Source organism: Sinocyclocheilus anshuiensis, unplaced genomic scaffold, assembly GCF_001515605.1.
Source record: "Sinocyclocheilus anshuiensis isolate Anshui unplaced genomic scaffold, SAMN03320099.WGS_v1.1 scaffold1239, whole genome shotgun sequence".
Lineage (NCBI taxonomy): Eukaryota > Metazoa > Chordata > Actinopteri > Cypriniformes > Cyprinidae > Sinocyclocheilus > Sinocyclocheilus anshuiensis.
The window spans coordinates 1,183,870-1,193,837 of record NW_015540949.1 but is presented as its reverse complement, the minus strand read 5'-3'; positions in this window follow the sequence as shown (position 1 = coordinate 1,193,837).

Genomic DNA, 9,968 nt, shown 5'->3' with positions numbered 1-9,968 from the left:
CATCACCATCTCCACTGCTAAATGCCCAGTATAGTGCAGACAGTGTACATATCTTCCTTGTTCATTCTTCCATTCTTAGCTTGCACCCTCCGGTGATAGTGTCTCACTGACACCACCCACCACAATCACTGAGAAATATCATCTATTCAGAGCAGCAATAAGCCACCTCATCACTGTGAATTATATTTTAGTTATTCATATGATTCATTGATTTAATTTTTTTATTATGTCTACACATTTCTCATCATGTCCAAGGAGAGCAGACAGAAAGATGACCAAGGAAATGGACTCCTGCAGTTTTTAGAGGGGTAACAAGCAAATTGTTTTCTCTGCTGTAATAGCTCACAGTGTAATTGCGCACCGAGGGTGGGAATGAATTCACTAAGAATGAACCGCACATGCTGATAGCATTGTTTATTGGTACGTGCTGTCTGTAATGTGAGTGCTAGGATTTAGAGGATGCAGCAGACAACCAAATGTATTTCAGCATATTTAGCACCTGGTTAAACTGGTTATTGAATGGTGCTGTTCAGTCATGATGTAATTTTTTGGCTAATTTTCGTCAAGTTCTTTTTTCATGTTTTTAAAATGGCGTAGTAAAGTATTTTGAAGTAAAATAAAGTCTTTGTAGGCTTTCACACATAAATTATACACAACTTAAAAAGATTTCTGTCATGCAGCATTGGAAAGTCTGTTAAAATTCACTAAAATTGTTTTTAGTGAATCGGATCGTCCTAAACCGAATTCTTGTGAAATTTTATTTAGCAGGAAAATAAAGTTTGTTGCGACATATATTAGACACAACTTCAAAATATTCTCACTTATATGTAGTGTTTGAAAGTCCTAAACAGACCTCTGTCTGGTAAGTACAGTTGAAAAATTGTCATTACTAAACTGTTCATACTAATGAATCGGTTCCTACAGATGAACAGACCAAAGAATAAAGTCTCTAAATAGCATTTTAAGTATTATGTTATAATATAGACAAATATTTATTTCATCACTACGTTATCAATGCAGTTATATAAGTTATAGTGTATTTTAGTTTTTAAATGCATTTAGTGTAAATTTAATCGCTGACGTTTGATGTTATCACCCTTGAGAACCTTTATTGTTTTAATGCCAGGAAACTGCAGTTCTGATTCAATTATGTTATTGGATAAGTATATATTACTGTATATTGTAAGTAGTTAATGTAGTTAGCTGCTTTATCTGCATTTTATTTTATGAGTAGCTTGGCAAACTACAGTGTAGCTTCCACAAGACTAGACACTGATTTTGTTTTGAAATTCTGCAGCAAAACTGGTGCAACTGCTAGTTAATTCACCCCTGGATATTGCCGATGGAATCTCTCATGGTCGACCTGTTACAAACACTTGGTAGAATAACTTCATTCTGGGTTGCACACTGAGACATTTCTTTACTCACCACTGAATGCTTTAAATAGACTCATGCCTTACCCAAAAAACATAAATATGAGACATTAAATCAAAATGAAAGCTAAAGCCCATCTGTTCATAGGCTCTTAACGCCAGTCAAAACCCATAATGCTCAGCCTTACAGCCAAACAGTAGAGAGATTCGACAGCCTTGGTGTGGGTAATCATCTTCTGTGCCGGCAAAATTAAAGTTAGATCAGGTAGAGCCTGTTTTTGATCCAGTTTTAAATGGCTTCACCCACCTGTGGAGCAGCACTCATCTGATTATTCCTCTTTTCCTTTATGTAAACTCTCCCTTTCTTCTGGCTCCCTCTTCATCATCCCTCAGGTGCTCGACTGAGCCAATGACAAAGAGTGAAACAGGCACATGTGTGTGTGTGTGTGTGTATTCATGTGTGGTTGTCTTGTATTTCTGGTCCAGTTCCCTTGATTTGTAGTCTCATCCTTTTCATTTCAAATACAATCCATGGCTCTATTGGGCCAAAACTAATTTCATATTGATTCACATTGTGCACGAAAATCTAAACATATACACAGCATGTTTACGTTTCCATTCTTGAGGTTGATGCAAGGTCTGACCCCCAGTAATGACAGTGATTTATGCATTTATTTAAAGATATTCAAGAAGAAATGACTCACTTTTTGAATCTGTTGCCCTCACCACATCCTTTCCCCTCTCCCTCTCTTTCTGTCTTTCTTCTGCCAGAGAAACATTCAATGAAATTGTATACTTTTGAAAAGCTTAATTTGATTGCCTCCTACAAAGTGAATGCAGCAGTCAACAGTAGATTTTCAAAAGACGGTTAATTGATACAGAGCAAGCTGTGTGTTTTCTCTCCAGCACTTTTATGCACAACCTCTTTTTATGTTCCAGTCCCATTCCCAGACTGATACATTTTTGTTCTACAGTCTAAAATTATGATTCCTTTAAATGTAATTGTAGGCCTATATATATTTTATTTCTAGGTTGTTGGTTAAATGTTAGAATTAATGAAAGGCAATAATCATGAAAGATTTATCATGCCTGTGAGGTCAGTTGTACAACTAGTTATAAAAAATACAAAAATACATAGAGAACATTATTTAAGCTATTTAGATATTAAATTATCAGCTACATATCAGTATAATTTAGTGAAAAAGATTTATCCCAGTTTAAATAATTAACTAATAACATTAAGAGTGCTGTCTCTGTTAGCCTATAACAAAATTTAGCATGCACGTACGTTATAGCTATACTCCAAAAATTCACCAGTAAAATGCCTACTTAGTAGTTGCATGTGTTGATTATGCATTTTATACACTTTTATACACACATTTTTTTATGTTCCACTCTCATTTCCAAACCCCCATTCCAGAAAGAGCCAAAAAGCGAGAATGCCAAAACACATTTTAATAAAATAACCAGATTAGTATTCCTGAGGGTTAGTGTAAGCTTTGCCCTGAAGCGATCATAACTCATAAAGCCATTTTCAGGAGGCCACTTAGTCCGCAGCTCCTCCTGTGACTCTGTGCCTCTGAAAGAGACCCTCTGCTGTGCTCTATATATCATTAAAGCAATAAAGATCTGTGAAATCAAGTCTAGATGTTCTGAAAACCTGCTTGCACTGAAACTAAATGATAGACTAAAACAAACTAATTAACATAACCATAACTCTATAAGTTATGCAACAAAAATAATTGAAGTAAATCACAGAGAGTGCAAGTATTTCTAATTCACATTCTCTTGTATACTTGTAATTTTCATTTGTAAATCTCTTAAAGTGACAAATTGCCCAAAAATGAAAATTCTGTCATAATTTACTCATCCTCATATCGCTTCAAATGCCTGTCTTTCTTCTCTGGAATATATTTTTAAAAATCTCTCCATAAAGTGAAAGTGAGTGTGTTGTTTTGGACCCCATTGACTTTCACAGACTGGACAAAAACAGTTCTTCAAAACATCTTTTGTATTCTACAGAAGAAAGTCAACACATAAGGGTGAGTAAATGATGACAGAGCTTTCATTTGTGGGTTAACTATTATTTTGTTTCTTGTATCGCAGCAATGTATGAACTTGGTTTTCAGTCAAATTTTTGGTCGCTAACAGGATTCACATATTAATATAAGACAGGCTGTGGTTATAAGACATACTGTGGTTATCTTTGAAATGCAGTGCTCACACTTTAGTTGCACATGTAGATGATAAACAATGTTATAGAGACATATTTAGGCTACAAGTTAGACCTCTGTACTACATCTAAAATTGTTCCAATTTAGAAAAAAACAGTAAATATTTGAAGTTCCTACATCAGCTTTAACTTTGTTACAACGCACGTTATTCATCTCTGGGCCATGTTTCCCCTCTCCTTTCTCCGACAGAGTGAGAGAGATTTTGGGGAAACTCAAGCAGTAAGAGTCTTATCTCAAGGCGCCATGCATAAAAACGAACCATCTCTCACCACACAAGAGCACTACATCATGAAAAAAGCTGCTCGGTAGTTCGCACACGACCTCAGCCTGGGGTTCGAGCCAGCTGGCTACAACAGGCGGCATTAGCAATGTTCGGTTTAGTTATTCAGTGCCTAGCGCTGATGATTAAAGAAACCCAGGCAATGGGCAAGACCTACTCTGTGTGTGAGCGTTAAAGAGAGCGAGCAAGAAAGGAGGCTGAGGGAAAGAAGAAAAAAGCAAGTACGAGAAAATAAAGCGCTCACTAGAAACTTCCTCCTTAGGATTGTCTGGTACAAGCTGTATCGCTGTAGATATGCTTTTGAAGTTTCTTCTTTTCTCCACTCCGAGATCTTGGAGCCAGGGTTGTGCTAGTGCCGCTACAAGCAAAGCTTTCTTAGGCCAACTAAAGCGACTGCACGTCTGCCATCTCGCTGATAGATATTCATACCTGTGAGCTCCCCTCATGAGAGAACGGGCTTTTGAACCCACGTCTCACTGATGTGCTCTCAAGTCTCAGACAACCTGAAACTATGACACGCTACAAAACTTCCAGGGAAAAAAGATGAAGTCTAGAAAAATGGCTGACTATCTTCAAATCTCAACAGAAATGAAGACGCTTGCGTGCGAGGAAGGGAGAGGATCAGTAATCTCGCTGGCAGATGATCATAGTGGGTAAGGTGTGGGGAGATGTTCTCACTAATCAACTTGAATGAGCGGTTCTGACGGTGAAGCTCTGACAGCCTCTCTCTCAAAAACACCACTCGTCTCTTCCTGCGATGGAAAGACTGAGGAATAAGATTGAGGGCTGTCTGCGACGGGAGGGAAATAAGGAACATTGAAAATTAATTACTGAAAGTTTGAAAATTACCCATAGTTAATTGGGTGTCACTCTTGCCCAGACATGACTTTATTATTAGTAATACCAAGTTAATATTAAAATATAAAGGTGTGTAAATTTGTGCTGTCGAGTGCTGCAGGGATGATTTGTTGGCTAAAACACAAACGAGTCAGCATTTTAGCACTTCTGGTTCCATCGTCCTTTGGTCAATAGATATTAAATGGGTCTTTAGTTTCAGTGTCTGTGGTTAACACAAGATATTTTCACAATTTATTCGATGACATGAAATGCATAAGTAATACTTGTTTTTTTTTTTAAAGCTTTTACTTGTCATGAAAAAGGCAGCTGCTAACAAGAAGTAAATGGGACTGCATAGATTGTTGGGGACATTAACGTCATCACATAGAACAGGTTAACTGTCACTAGTCCACCGTCACAGCCTCGTTGTTTTTAGAATTGCACTCTTGCAAACTATTATAACTCAAACTTTCAGGGAAATGTATTTTAAATAAAAACTTAAAGAGTTATCGGAAGCTTAGTGAAGACATGAGGCCATGGTGTAGTTAATTGTTTACAGCCTACGTTTAGCGTTTTACTTCTGGCGATTGTATTTAGTCTTCAAAATTAATAAAAGTTGTGTTCATTTGTCAAGATTATCATGATGAGCAAAACAAGAATCATATATATACTTTTTTTGATCACCGAGCTTATTTTCTGCAATAATCCAATTGAAAAATCCTGGGGTTTTGTGGAGGTAACCAGGGTGATGCTAACTTCTGGGTTTGCCTACAGAAAATATATCATCACTCATTAGAAAACACATCGTACCACTCCATTCACACCATTAGCTGAAAAGTTCACGTCAGAGCTTTTAAACAAACAGAAGTGTTGAAAATCCCATAGTGTTTATATAATAGGCTTTTTTTATGCTATGAAATTTGTGGTATTATCCTGCTTAAACCAGCGTAAACTAGTTTGCTGGTCTTACACTCTTAAAAGTACAATTTATTTATTGGCTTTGGTGGTTTTATGAAAAACCTTTAACATCCATGGAAACTTTCCATTGCAAAAAAGGTTCTTTGTAGTTGAAAAATGTTCTTCAGATTAAAATGTTCTTCACTTTTAGGAGAAAAATTCTTTATTATAATAACTGTTATTTTTAGAACTGTTCACTGAATGTTTGGAACTTTTTTTTAAAGAGTATAGCTGGTTTAAAATGGAATCCCAGCTGGGTCATGCTGATTTTCAGTGCCAAAAACCCCTCTAAAACCAGACAGCAGACCTGTCTTGGAGACCAGCTAAAGCCAGCAAAATACATGTAAAGACAAAAAAAAAAGATGCTTCTGCTAGGGCTAATTTTTCTAACATACAGATGACACCTAAACTAAAAAAAACATGGCCTAAAAATGACAACATTTCAGTTAAGTTTACAGGCATTAAAACTAAAAAAAAAAAATGACACACTCCACCTTTAAAACTTGTACAGAAAAATATTTAACGCTCACCCAACATTGTTACTTAACACATGCTCTTCCTTTCCCACAGCACATCATCTTAACTGACCTCTGAATGCTGCTGTCAGATGAAAATTTTGATTTGTTTGAACCACCAATCAAAGGTAGGCTATTCACTGGGTTATGTATGAGAAAAGGGCTGTAAGCGAGTATGTGTGTGTGTGTGTGTGTGTGTGTGTGTGTGTGTGTGTGCATCCGCCTCTGATTAGAGTCTGATGGAGACCCCGGGGAGCTAATCAAAATGAAAGAGAAACTGAATGAGGGAGAGTGCAAGGGAGAGAGAGAATGCTGTAATCAGAGTTTTTATTTGGGTTGATGGTGTGTGTAAATCATGCCCTGGCCTGGCTCTCGGAGCATCAGTGGAAGCCCTGGTGATCAGAGCTGTGAATGAATGCCTTAAGTGGATGTTTTTGCCGAGGGGGGGACCTGCGTCGCGCCAGATATGGAACATTAGGCACAGTGCCTGAACAAACAACGCCCGCGGTCTGCTGAGATTTGTGCTCTCCTGCATTCATGGGCACCTGCTTCAGAACAAACACAGCCCAAAGTCCTGGCTCTTAAAGATTCTCACACAACAAAACAAAAGGCTTGCTTTCTGCTTTCCCAAGAATATAAAGTTGGTCTTTTTAGCTTTTTTATTATAGTTATGTGGGCCTGTTATCAGAAAAGAACATGCTATTATAGCATATTGAACGACCCATATATCATGGACGGGTAGTGTTTCTAGAACTGTTTTGTGAACAGTATTTTTCAAACAGCTTATTGTGGGAAAAATATGTGTACTCTGGAGGATGTAACATAACCCTTTTATGTAACGTTAATGTACACATATTTTTTTCCCACAATAAGCTAATATTTCTTCTGAATAAGAGCCTGCAGGCAGATCAGTGGGTAAAAGCTCTGTAAAGCTTTGCAAATCTACATTTGTACTGACAATCGAAACGGAATCAATTCTGAGAATAACATGTTTGACAGAAAAAGTGAAGAAAAGTGATCAAAGTTTTCCACCTCGAGCGTTTTTGAGAAATGAAAGCCTAATCAATATCCATACCACTCTGCTGTGTGTCAAGGACTATAGCGCTGGCTTTGTACCTCTGAGATCTGCAGGTCTGCATTTGTGGGGTCCTTTGTGTGCTGCTGTTGCAGAGGTAATGGCTCAGCTTTACGTTATTGCTTGACAAGAATGTGCTGCTGTAACCACAGAATTCAATTAGGAAGCCAAAGCAATTCCACAATCACTACATTGGCCTTTTCACCCTCTCTCTCCCTTTCTCATTAGATCCCATGTTTCTTGTTGTCTGTCTCTCTCTCTAACGCTCTCATTCGCTTCTTCATTTGCTAACACACAGACATTAATGTTATGATGCACTTTGCACCCATCCCTCCTGCTGATATCCCTCCCTTGTCAAATTAGCTCCTTTTGTTTATGTGTCATTTCCCCTGTAAAGTCGTTGGGTTCAGATCCATTTGCGGCATCGCGAATTGTTTTCTTAATGCAATTTAGATCTGCAAAATCATGCAAATTCAACCATTTTTCAGCACGGGTGATAAGAAATAGAGAAAAAAAGAGAGAAATATCATCAGTCTAAACCTTTCTCTCCGTTTTCAGCTCTTTCTGACAAAGTGCCACGTACCCAACTTTCAGTTCTGCATCATTAAACCTCAGAACCAATTTACTGCTGAAAGTGCCTAATCACAAGGATAGGCCTTTTACTGCTACATAAATCACATGTCAGGAGGTGCTTTTCATTTTAATCAGTGCTACTTTCTTTTTCTCCTTCTCTTGCTCAATTGCTCAAACCCTTCCTCCCAGCATCCCAGCCCTTGTGTTTTCCCTCTTCACACAAAATACATAGCTTGTTATTTGTTATTTTTAGTCCTATACGTTCAATTATCCAGAGTAGTGAGAAAAACCCAACCAATCATATTGTCAATTTTTCAAATTTACCTAACCAAAACACGTTAACTTAATTAACTAGTAATGAAATAATAACGCGATTAAGATATTTTAACGCAGCTAACGCACTGGCCCCACCCCTAGACCTGTACATCATCATCTTACATTTTATACAGTTGACTGTTGACAAATAGGATGCAGGGCAACAACTCCATGAATGCAGTTATGCCCTAAAATTCAATATATTGGGGCAAAAAATGCACCTGTATGAGTTTTTGTCTCATATTTATATCATATGATAAGCGATATCACACGAGCAGTGAGAGCAATATCACATGAGTGCTGTTTTTGTCACGAAGAACACGAGTGAAAATTTGATTTTATATAACAGTTCAGTAAATAAGAGGTTAATATTGTGCAAAATTTAAGCACATTATTGTGTTTTAATTTTGTTCAATTTTGCCAACGAAAATATTACCTAAAAAGCCACAGCGGAACTGTTGTGCATCTCCGAGCAACACAGCGGTGTTTGGTTTCTGAATGAATCCGCGTTTTGAATGAATCGGGTGAACCAAAGAGCCGGTTCAAGAGCCGTTTAGTGAAATCCTGAATGAATCAGCCATTTGAACGAACCGACTCAAAAAGACATTTACCGCCAGCTGCTGGTAGTTTTAGTTTCTTCTTTAGGGTATCATTTCGTTTATTAAAAAAATAAATAAATAATAAAAAAGGAACATTAAAGGGATAGTTCACCAAAAATAAACAAATAGGGTAGAGTGGGAGAAAACACCCCTTTTAAGCACTGTGTAATTTTTTTCTGTAAAACAAATGTTAAATGTGTTCAGAAAGGTTATCATTGCTTTAGTGACACTGAACACAAGTTTTATAGGTTTCAACCTATTTGCACTGTTAGAGGTTTGGAACGGAAAGGCAAAATCTAGTGTGTGTGTATGTGTGTGTGTGTGTGTGTGTGAACCCATGTTTGAATCAAAGTCTCATCATATTCAAGCCAAGTAGATACTCAGTTATCTTGGACAGATGTCTTTAACCTTGTTCCTGGAGACCCACACTACATCCAAAATTGAATGCTTCACTATTATAGGGTACAGTGGGGGAAAACGCCCCCCTTAAGGACTGTGTAATTTTTTTCTTCTTCTGTAAAGCAAAGGTTAAATGTGTTCAGTTTTAGTGACACTGACATAAATTATAAACCAAGTATGAAAAATGTCCAGAGTTTTCATTGTTATTAGATTTTTAACAAAAATTTGGGGGCGTTTTACCCCACCTATGGGGCAAAAGACCCCCTTGGTGTCAGACTCTGTTTTGTGTGTGTTTTCCTCCCCCCACGTGCTCCATGTTATTTTTATGCCCTGATTTGGTTATCTTCCTGTTCCTGTCCTCATTATAGTTCATTAGTTTCCACCTGTGTTTATTAATCATCTGGTCAGTTCCTTTGTTTGCTCCATTACTTAAACCCAGTGTTTCCTAGTGTTTAGCGTCCGGTGTTAAATGTCTTCTGGTCTCCTTGTTGTTCTTCTGCCTGTTTTGTATGCCCGTTGATTTATTAAAGTCTGTTTGTTTTGAGTTCATCCTGCGTCTCCTCGCTGCCCGCTCCCTGTGAATCATGACACATAGATGGAGTAAAATGCCCCCAGTCTGACAAAGCAATTTGCTTTAAATATTTACAGCAAAATCAGAGTACATGCAGTTTTAGCTTAAAATAAAAAAAAAGAATATAATCAGTAATTATGGATTACAAAATTATAATAGCCTATTTGAAAAATAAAACTGTTAGCTGATTCTAACTGGCTAGCTAACTAGCTACCTGATGCTAACTTGAGGTAATTTTTA